Here is a 12,174-nt window from a genome sequence, read left to right on the forward strand (position 1 = left end):
AAGTATATGTCCATGATATTCCTCAGAACTACTAATCTATAATTTAATAAAAAAGCATTATATGAAAAGGAAGTCATAAATAAATAATATGTACAAACAAAGGGAGAACAATTTGTAACAGAATTTTATTAAACTAAATCCAACGAAATATATAAAGGCGAATGCATTGTGATTAAGTGGGGTTCACACCTAGACAACAAGGTTGCTTTAATTATCAAGTTTCAGTGGATATAATTTCCTACATTAATTAAAAAATAACAATGGCAACAATCTGTATTAGCTTTTCAATGGAGGAAAGGTCTTGTAATTTAGAAGAGGCAAGAGGGGCTCTGATAAAATGCAACATGCATTCCTTATGAAGAAAAATGAGAACTCTTGGTTAACTGGGAGTGGCCAGAAAATTCTTGGTTTGGTAGTGCATCTCAATACCCAGAGCATCTGTCACATAATCTCCAAAGTTCAAATATTATTCATTAAGCTCAAGAATGATTTAAGAGTCCACCCTTTTTCACTTATATTGACTACTGTACCTGAGATTTTAGGTAAGGCAATGAGGCAAGATTAAATGCTAAAAGGCATACAGATTATAAAACAGTAAATTTATGTTTGCAGATCACAGGAGCATCTACACAACTACTTGTCTACAACCTACAAAATGTAACTTCTAGAATAACTTTGTTTATTAAGGTTGGAATATGCCAGCTAAATACAAAAAAAAAAAAAACAACAACAACAGGATTTTAAGTAAAACAACTGATAATGAAATAGAAAAGCATCACATTTAGAGTAAATATCACAAAATATTTTCAAAACTTATACACTGAACATTTTAAGATATTGTTAATTTAAATAAAAAATTTGAATAAACAGGCAGATGCACTATTTGTAGATGTCAAGAATTCAAAATTTCATGTGGAAATAAGAAAAAAATCTTAAAGTAGAGCAAAATTGTAAGGCTTAATTTATAAAGTTAAGACCTCTGTATTAATTATGAAGTTCACGAGTCAAGCAGTACGAAGGGATATCAAAACAAAACAAAACAACAACAAAAAACCCAGTTCAACTGAAATAAAGATTGAGGCCAGAAACTGGCCCAGAAATGTGTACTCAAAGTGAATTAGTTTCCATCAGAAATCTGCAAACAGCAGAGCAAGAAAGATAGTATTTTGAAAAGGTGGATCTCAGTCAGCAAAAATTATATTTTTATGATGCTCCAAAATTTATACAAAATTGAAACAAATGTAAAATATGAAATTGCAAACGTTAAGAAGAAAATTATATGGTTGGAAATTTGTCAAATATTTTATGAAACTAAACCAAAATCATAGTCCTAGAAGTATAATATAAACTGCAATTTAACAAAAATTAAGACATTCAGATCTTTGGAATTCAGTTTAAGAATGAACTGTGAAACTATTGATGGTGAACAAACACTTCCAAGGCATATATCTGGTAGTACTTTTATAATATTGCAAATGGCTCTCAATAGTCTACAAATTAAAAAAATGAAAAATTTAAAAGGTGCAAAAATGCCAAGCAAGGTGGCACATAATTTTATCCTCAGTACTCAGAAGGTAATGGCAGTCAGATCTCTGTGAGTTTCAGGTCAGCCTGGGCTACATAGTGGCTCCCTGTCTCAAACAAAACAAAACAAAAAGCTCATTGGATAAACATTTTAAATAGTCACTTCACTGAGCACATGAAAAGATATTCCATATCCGTAATCAGTGAGGAAATGAAAGTTAAAATCCCAATGAAATGTCCTTATCCAAGTATTCAGTAATTTGAAATTGTTTAGAAACCTTAAAAAGAACGAGCACAGCCAGTGTTCCTGGCACGTGGCACACATGGAATGAGTCTTCTGCTTCTTCAGCCAGTCGACACAATGCAAGCCATTGGGTACAGCCCACTCAATTTGGTCAATACAAATTTACAATATAGAGTTCTGAGCAGCATCAATAACATCATGAGTTTTAATAACAAAAAAAGTTCATAACAACCCAAATGCCCATCTATAGTTGATGGATGCAGCAATAATTGGGAAGAAGCCAATACAATAGAATAATACTCTGTAATCTAAAGAGAAGAGCTACAGACAGGTGCAATGGTATGAATGGTTGTAAAAATAATATAGCTCAGTGAGAAGCTTAAGAAACTAATACTCTGTGAGTCTACCTATGGAAAATTAACAGTGCAGGTTATTGTGTGACAGAGGGCTAATCTGTAGTTATGTCATTAGCACAGAGTTGGAGGGAAGAAGTTCAAAGAGGATAAAGTTTTGAAAGAAATGCACATGTTCATTGTCTTACTGTTTTCATGGTTTAATAAGTATAGGTACATGTCAAAAGTTATTCAACTCTACACTTAACACATGTGATTTTAATGTCATTTATGTGTCATTAAAGATATTGAAACAAAAAGCTAAAGATATATTTTCATATTTCTTCCAAATCATATGAGTGGATAAAGCGTGGTTCTCAACTTTCCTAATGACGTGACCCTTTCATACAGTTCCTCATGTTGTGATGATCCCCAACTATAAAATAATTTTCATTAGGACTTCATAACTATAATTCTGCTAATGTTATGAAACATAATATAAATATTTGTGTTTTCTGATGGTCTTAGGAGACACCAGTGAAAGGATCATTTGATCCCAAAGGAGTTGTGACCCACAGATTGAGAACCACTAGATTAAAGGATACATATGAAAAGTTATTAGCTCACAACACGTGAGTGGTGCCTTTCTAATTCTTAATGTAGCTGATACTCTGTAAATGGCATATGTTATCCATAGTGTGGAAAGAAAACTGGTGATGCAAAAGCAGTGTAGTTAAAGTAGAAAGGAAACGATGGTGATATTGACCTAAACAAGGAGCAAAAAAAAATAGTGATTTTGTCATACACATCTGAGGCTTCTTATGCTCAATTCATCTGCAGATCATGAATAAACAAAGAACAGTTCCTTTAATACTGTAAGCCTTAAGACTGGGTTTTCAAGGCCTTAGTCTAGCAGTTCCAGCTAGAAGAGAAGAGAAGAGAAGAGAAGAGAAGAGAAGAGAAGAGAAGAGAAGAGAAGAGAAGAGAAGAGAGAAGAGAAGAGAAAAGAAAAGAAAAAAGAGACAGAGAAAAGAATCCCAGAATCACAGCTCCAGTCTACCAAAGCTGGAGGTATTTCCCTCTGTGAGTTTATAAAGCCAACAATTGTGCACTAAAAGACCATCCAAGGGGCTTTTATTGGCTTCTTGTAACACAAGGTGAGTAGTGCACAAGAAAGAAGTTTTCTTGATTTACTTGCAGAAGCCAAGATGAGGGCTGAGATAGGCTAACTAGCTGCTACAGGCAAGGAGAGGTTCTTCCCTGATCAGATGAGGCCAAGGTGGTCAGAAAAGCAGACCATAAAAGAGTCTGCTGCAAAGCTAACATTGAAGAGAGTTGTGTCGTTTCCAGTGGTTTCATGAGCATCCACTGGTGACTATGAGCTTCCCCTGCATGTCTATAGTTGAGGTTAGTTTCCCAGAGCAGTCATAAAAGATTTAGAATAGATGCGGCTGGGCAGTCATAGAGGACAGCTTAAAGAAGCAGCTGTTTGAGTTACAGTTTTAGCACTTCAAGTGAGCATGGCGATGAGGTTTGGCTGCTGCTGGGCCTCCAGCAACTGCAGTAGTTCTGCCTGATGCTGAAACACCCGCCCTGTAACACTCACATGTATCTGTCTTTAACAGTTCTGTGGACTCTGGATTCCCTCTTATAGAAACAGAGTGAACTAAAATTCTAACTTACACAATACACGAGTTAGTTTAAGAGGAACAGAAGACCGTGCTTTGGAACGAAAACTATAAATCTTTAAGAAAAGAGGAATCACAAAAATAATCTTCTTGTTATACAGTCTTCAAAGAAATTCAAATAAAGTCATGAGCTACAACTATACAATCTTCCTAGAGGCTGACAATATTCACATGCTAATGATTATGTGAAACTATCCAAATTCTTAATTGTTGCTGATGATAATGAAAAATGATAAAACTCATCCATGAAAGAAAGGTTTCAAAGATTGTACAAAGGTACACATTTGACATAGCCATCTCAGTTCCAGGTACATAGTCCCTCAAAAAGAATGCATTAGCCAGCAGAAAAATTTCCAACCAGGTGTTTTCTGTACCTTCATCCTTACAAATTAAAAGCTACAAACAATCAATATACCTGCAATAAGAAAAATATTGGGTAAACCATATATAATACACTAATGTAATAAGTAAATGTGCTGCAGGATCTCATTTTCATGAATAAAAAACACCATGTTACTGTTACAACAGCATGAACAAAAGTCATAGTGATAGTGAACCAAGAACGTGAGACACACTGAAGAGCATACTGTAAAATTCCATTTATGTGCAATTCAATGGTAGACGAATTTGATTTGTGGTGAAAAAACTCAGAACTATAGCTGCTTCTGAATTTGACAGTAACTGAGATTCCAAGGGGATCAAAGATTGTCCAGAATGATCCAATTGGTTTACACCTTCATAGGAAAGGTGTAGAATTGAACATATTCATTCATCAAAGTTACATTGTTAATATCTGTATTTCAATGCATACATTTTCCTGGAAAATTGACAGAGAGAAGAGTGGAAATATAAACTCTAAAGGTTATTAATCATGAATATTGCTTCTTTTGAGGGAAACCATGTATGCTGAGGCTTGATTATATTCCTGTTTACTTTGTACATGATTTAAATTTTCCATGCTAAAATATTTTAAAAGATTAAAGCATGTAATTTCAACAGTGGAGGGCATGTGCATTTATCGAACTAGTCAGCAGTGATAATTATTGCAGAAAAATCAAGGCCATGGAAAGATACTTTTATGGAGAATAAAAGTGGAAAGCCAAAGATAAAAAGCCATGCAAAATGATTAGCTATTATTTAACACTATCAAGAAATCAAGAAAAGCATCAATATGTGAGTTAAGAGTCAGAAAGGTTTATATATTAGAGAGACAAAGGTTGCATTTTTGTTCTTTGTTAGCTTTGTTACATTGTGTAAAGTTATTAACCTTTTGAGCTTCAGTTTATTCAACTCTAAAATGAGCTTAATTATCTCTTCCTCAAAAGGTGGCAAGGAAAATTTGGCAGTCTTAACCCATTAGACTATTAGCATATTGCATGTAATTAGTACATCTTAAGGAAGATTTGTCTTCCTCTCCCCATAATACATCCTTCACCCCTATCCCCAGCCTTCATAAAGAAATAAAAAATGGGCAGATCCTGGGGGCTGAATGGCCAGCCAAACTAGCCTGTTTGGCAAGTTTCAGGGCACTAGGAGTCCCTGTTCTGAGAGAGAAAGAGAGAGAGGGAGAGAAGGAGGGAGGGAGGGAGGGAGGGAGGGAGGGAGGGAGGAGAGAGAGAGAGAGAGAGAGAGAGAGAGAGAGAGAGAGAGAGAGAGAGAGAGCAATGGAAACAGAGAGAGATGCAGAGAGACAAGGAGACACAGAGGGACAGAAACAGAAAGAATAAAACCTCTATAGCTAGCTGTCCTCTGGCCTTCTGTACATGTACACATAAACACATGTACACACACACACACACACACACACACACACACAATCAAAGAAAATAGGATTTGCAGTCACACTGGAAATCTACACTGTAGATGAATTTCTAAACAGTCTTATTAAATAAGAAACACAGAGCCAAATACAGGGCTAATAGCTGAAGAGATCAGAGAAATAGCGAATAGCCAGGACTAGCCTCAGTTTACCACCTCACTGCTGCTTCCCCAGAGAGAGCTTCTTCCTGTCTAAACTGTGCTTTTATTGACTTCCTGTTTTGCCTTCTCATTGTCTCTAAGCCCAGCCACATCACTTCCTCATCACTGCCTGTCTATACAGACCTCCATGTCTCTATGGTTGGTACTGGAATTAAAGGCCTGTGTCACCATAATTGGCTGTGTTCTTGACCACACAGAGACTCTGCTTGCCATGTGATTGGATTAAGGGCGTGTGCTACCACTGCATGACTTCTGTTTTATGGCTTGCTAGGACCTCTGATCTCCAGGCAAACTTTATTTATTAACATACAAATAAAATATCACATTTCAGCACAAATAAAGTATCACCACACTGCACAGCTATCTTGAGTACTTGTGAACTGTCAGGTAAAATATCTCCTTTACTGTGATATACAATAACCAAATTATATGATTAAAATAAAATTATATGTAAATAAAATGGTTAATATTATATTAATATTACTTGTTGATATCAATTAACAAAATTGTACATAAATATTTTGAACAGTGTTATTACTAAGCCCAAGTAATATTTTTTTTGAAACCCAACACATTGAAGTTGTATGTATTATTGTAAGTGCTACTGCTTTGCTATTTTTAAGAATAATTTTTATTTATGTCTATGTATGTTTGTCTGCATACATGCATGCCAGTCATGCATGGGTGCATGCAGAGACCAGAAGAGGAAGTTGTACCTCCAAGAACTGGAATTCCATGGGTTGAGAGCCACAAGATGTGGATGTTGTTAATCAAATGGAGGTCCTCTGGAGGAGCTCTGAAAGCAGAGCCATCTCCTTAACCCCTGCTTTGCATTTTTAATCAAGCTAAAGTATGGAGTGAAAATGAAAAATGAAATTTCAGATACTGTTCTGCATGAAGGAAGACTTTCTGTTTGTTTGTTCTTGTTTTGTTTTGTTTTATGTCCATTTGTTTAGGCAACCAGTGTTTACATCAACAGCAGTGCTATTTCCCCCAAATAGGGGTGATTTACCTGTGTACCTTTGCTCTCCACCTTCCTAGAGAAAGGCTGTCTCAGTAGACTTCAATTACAAAATAGTATATCTTCAATGCAACATGAAATGCTAATATTTGAGACAGGGTCATTTGTAACCCTGTCTCAGAGATTCAGACAATGACAAAGGTTGCCATGAACTCTCAATTCTCCTGTTACCCAGTTGTTAGGCTTACAGATGTGCGTTCTTGTACCTGGCTTGAGATTCTCTTTCTGAATTTTTTCTTTGACAATTTTATACATGCATATAAAATTCTGCTTACTCTTCCACCAACACTCTTTTTATCTTCCCCCCATACTTTCCATATCCCTTTACCACATTCAAGGATATTTGGTTGTGTTTTGTGACTCATTGAATTTAACCAGGGCCAGTTATAGGACCTTTGGAATAGAACTATTCATTGTACCCTTTGGAAAGGGTTTTTAATTGGGAACTGGAAGATAGATAAATAAGTAGGCAGGAGTTGGGATGGTTAGACAGATTTAGAATATTATTTTGAAAGATGTTTACTAATCTCAAAGGAAGAATACACTTTATGTCTGTTCTTGGACTATAGAATTTGAAGAAACATAATAAATACTTTTGCAAGCACAGTAGTTATATAGTTTAACAAAAAGCAAAGTTACCTGTAATTTAAAGCAATGTACATGATCAAGAGCATGTAACAAAACAGGAGCCCCAGAGTGAAGTAACATTTTCTTTGGATAAATGTCATAATTTGGAAGTTGATTAGATGTTGCACAAATCCTAAATGGTCTTATAATAAAAACTCAGAGCCAGATATCAGGGTGAAAACTGAAAGATCAGAGAAGCAGAGCAAGCCACAGCCACAACCTCTTATCGCACCAACTCCTCAGCTGGAAAGAGCAAGATTTCCTGTCTCCTCCTGCCTTATTATTCCTTTCTCTGACCACCCATATCACTTCCTGTTTCAAACTTCCTAATGCTGGGATTAAAGGTATGTGATCCCAAATGCTGGAATTAATGGTGTGTGCCATCACTGCCTGGCTTTGTTTCTCTTTTAGACTGGATTAATCTCATGTAGACCAGTGTGGCCTTAAATTCATAGAAATTTAGACAAATCTCTGCCTTTGCCTCCCAATTGCTAGGACTAAAGGTGTGTGCCACCACTGCCTGACCTCTGTGGCTAACTGTGGTTGGCTCTGTCCTCTGATCTTCAGGCAAGTTTTATTTGTTCAAAATATCACCACAATTAGTGTTATCATATCATCATAAAGATGATGGATTCTAAACTACCATCTAAGGTTAGGTGTTGGTTAAGTTGTAACATTGATATGAGAAACTATGTTGTATCACATGTATTATTTGTCAATATATATGGTAATTCCTTAAATAATGAACTTCTACCTAATATCTGAAATAATTTGGTGTCTATCCATACTTAAAAATATTTTAATTGCCTTACACATTATAAACAATTTTAATAGATTAAATAATAATTATTTATATGGTCCATGCAAAAATATCATTGGGAATGTAGACCATTAATAATCCTAGTTTTTTTCAGGTGCTATAACAATATAGCATCAGTGGAGTGGGTTATAAATATACATTTATTTCTTGGCTCTAGAGACAGGAGTTCAAAGACAAGGACTCAGTAGTTTTGGTATCTGTCAAGGGTCTGCAACACAGGATATATTTAAACTAAGAAGAGAGAAAATGGGTGATGACTATAGTAACAAGCCTTATAAATAACATTCAGGACCTTTAATATAAAACACAAAACTATTTAATTAAGTTTGTTTTTATACATCCTGTGCAATAATGTGAAAACATAGTTTATAATTTAAATTTAATCACTTTATTATTAATGTAATTGAATAGAGGGCAATATTTGAATAGTATTTTAAAAACCATAGGTGCTGGTGTGACTGTGGGGAAAGCAGAACACAACCAGTATGGAAATCAGTGGGAAGGTTCACTGGAAATAGAGCTACCACAGACCTGACCACAACATTCAGACATATACCCGGGGGACTCATCTTACTATAGAGATACTTGGTTGCCCCAGTTCATTGTTTCTGTATTCACAATATCCAGAACATGGAAACAGCCTAAATGCCCATCAGTTGATAAATTGATAATGATAATAGGGTACATCTAACCAGCAGTTCTCAACCTGTGAGTCTTGACTCCAAAGACCATAAGAAAACATAGATATTTGCCATGTGATTCATAACAATATCAAAATTATAGTTATAAAGTAGCAAAAAAATATATTTATGGTTAGGGGTTGCTATAACATGAGGAACTATATTAAAGGGTTCCAGTATTAGGAAGGATGAGAACTACTGATCTAAAAAATGAAATATAATTCCACTGTGAAGAAAAATGTAACTTTGAAAGTGCAAGTTAATGGATAGAAAACAAGCATCCTACTCGAGGTAACCTAGACCCAGAAACACAACACAAGATTCAAAAGTTTTCTTTTCTCTCTTATGTGGAAGCTTTCTTTTAAGCTTTGAGTATATTTGTTTATTTAGAATATCCACAGAGGTTAAGAAATCAGTAGAGGGCCATGGAGTAGAATAGGATCTTTCAAGAAAGGGGGATAGAATGTATTTCTTAAAAGGTAAAAGAGGTAAGAAGCTTCTGTAAGGCAAAGGACACAGTAAATAAGACAAAATGACAGCTTACAGAATGGGAAAAGTTTTTCACCCACCCCACAACTGACAGAGGGCTGATCTCCAAAATATATAAAGAACTCAAGAAACTAGACATCAAAATAACAATCAATCCAATTAAAAAATGGGCTATAGAGCTAAACAGAGAATTCTCAAAGGAAGAACTTCAAATGGCCGAAAGACATTTAAGGAATTACTCAGCATCCTTAATTAAATTATCAGGGAAATGCAAATGAAAACAACTCAGAGATACCATCTTACACCTGTCAGAATGGCTAAGATCAAAAGCACCTCAGACAGCTTATGTTGGAGAGGATGTGGAGCAAGAAGAACACTCCTCCACTGTTGGTGGGAGTGTAAACTGGTACAGCCACTTTGGAAATCACTGTGGCAGTTTTTCAGAAAATTGGGAATCAATCTACCTCAAGACCCAGCTACACCACTCTTGGGCATATGCCCAAGGAATACTCAATCATACCACAAGGACACATGCTCAACTATGTTCATAGCAGCATTATTTTAATAGCCAGAACCTGGCAACAACCTAGATGTCCCTCAACTGAAAAATTGATTAAGAAAATGTGGTACATATACACAATAGAGTACTATTCAGTGGAGAAAAACAATGACATCATGAAATTTGCAGACAAATGGATGGAACTAGAAAATATGATTTCAAGTGAGGTTACCCAGACTCAGAAGGAGGACAAACATGGTATGTACCCACTCATAAGTAGATACTAAACATAAAGCGAAGGGTAATCAGGCAACAACCCACAACTCCAGAGAAGCTAACTAACAGGGAAGACCCAAAGAGGGATGCTTGGACCACCCTGGGAAGGGGAAATATCTGAGATATCCATGAGTAAACTGTGCATGAGGAGCAGGCAATGGAGGGTAGGGGGTAGGGGATGAGAACATAAGGGAATGGGATGGTTGAACTGGAACAGGGAGGGAGGCAGGGGGAATGCAATGAAAGATATAATGATACAGAGAAACATCATAGGGATAGAGAAAAACCTGGTGCTAGGGAAGTTGCCAGGAATCCCCAAGGATGACCCCAGCCTGGGCTACTAGCAATAGTGGAGAGGGTCCCTGAACTGAACTGTCTTGCCCCAGTAATCAGACTGGTGAATACCCTAACTGTCATCACAGAACTTTTCTCCAATGACTGATGCAAGCAGATGCAGAGAGCCACAACCAATCACTAGACAGAGCTCCAAGAGTTCAGTCAAAGAGAAAGAAGAGGGATTCTATGAGCAAGTGCATCAGGATCATGATGGGGAAACATGTAGGGATGACCAAACCAAACTAGAGGGAACTCATGAAAGCTGGATCAATGGCTGTGGAGCCTACATGGGACTGGACTAGCCCTTTGCATGGTGAGAGAGATATGTAGCTTAATCTGCTTGGAAGGCCTGCTGGCAGTAGGATTAGAATCTATTTCTGGTGCATGAGGAGGCTTTGTGGGGCCCACTACCTATGATGGGACACCTCCTGCAGCCTTGAGGCAAGGGGGAGGCCTTGGACTTGGCCTCTACTGAATGGATCTCCACATAGGAGGCCTTATCTTCTTTTGGTAGGGAGTGGGGGTGGGTTGGGGGAGTGAAGGCTGAAATGAGGCGGGGAGGAGGGAAGAGGGGGATTTTTGATGGGTGTGTAAAATGAATGAAAAAATTTTCTTAATTAAAAAAAATACCCAAACAAACAAAAAAGAAATTTAATAGAAAGAAATAAAGACGGTAAGAAATAGAAAGGACAGGGAGGAAGAAATATGAGGAGGGATAACTGTAGTGATTTGATTGAGAATGGCTTTCATTAATCATTGATTTGAATATTCAGTCACCAGGGAGTGGAACTGTTTGAAAGGGTTAGAAGATGTGGCCTTTTGGAGGAAGTGTGTCACTGGTGGTGAGTGTTGAGGTTGCGCATTCCAAGCCTAGAGTCTCTCTGCTACTTGAGGATCCATATGTAGTAATCTCAGCTACTTCTCCAGCACTGTGTCTGCCTCTATGACACCATGTCCCCTGCCATGATGACAATGGACTGAACCTTGCAGGCTTTAGCAAGCCTAAATTATAAAATTTTCTTTTATAAATGTTCCTATGGTCATGCTGTCTTTTTGGCAGCAACAGAGCACCGACTAAGACAATAACAAGTACTAAAAACATTTTCAAATAGCCATATAGAAACTGTCCACAGTAGGTTATTGAACTATATACATATAGAAAGGGAGTTTAAATGAACTTAGGGTATGTATTGGTACAACATCCCATTTAGCTAAGACATGCAAGATAGAACAGTGATTTACCTCTTTTTGAATTGTTGACCAATGGGGTTCTATAGTCCCTAAAACATTACAGGCTATTGCCATTTATCTTGGCTATCCTCCACAATTTGATTATGATACCCTATTGCTTAAGACACCACATATTTGAGTCATAGAATACGGAGAAATCTAGCTGGATTCTTCATCCCTGCTAACTAGTTCTCAATACTAGAATCTGCTGGGCATGTCATGAGCGGAGAAAAGTAATAATCTACACCCATCTCACACAGTTATGAACTTTGCAAGTTAAAATGACTGGCCAGACAAGTTATGCCCACTGGTACAATAGTGCAACTAATGTTATGGGAATAACCATCAATTTCTGGTTGGATCTAAGGCTTAGTACATGAGTATTATCCTTACCTGTAATCCCTCAAACAGCTATAGCGCTAAGAACC

Source organism: Peromyscus maniculatus, chromosome 10 (assembly GCF_049852395.1).
Source record: "Peromyscus maniculatus bairdii isolate BWxNUB_F1_BW_parent chromosome 10, HU_Pman_BW_mat_3.1, whole genome shotgun sequence".
In the NCBI taxonomy this organism is placed as follows: Eukaryota; Metazoa; Chordata; class Mammalia; order Rodentia; family Cricetidae; genus Peromyscus; species Peromyscus maniculatus.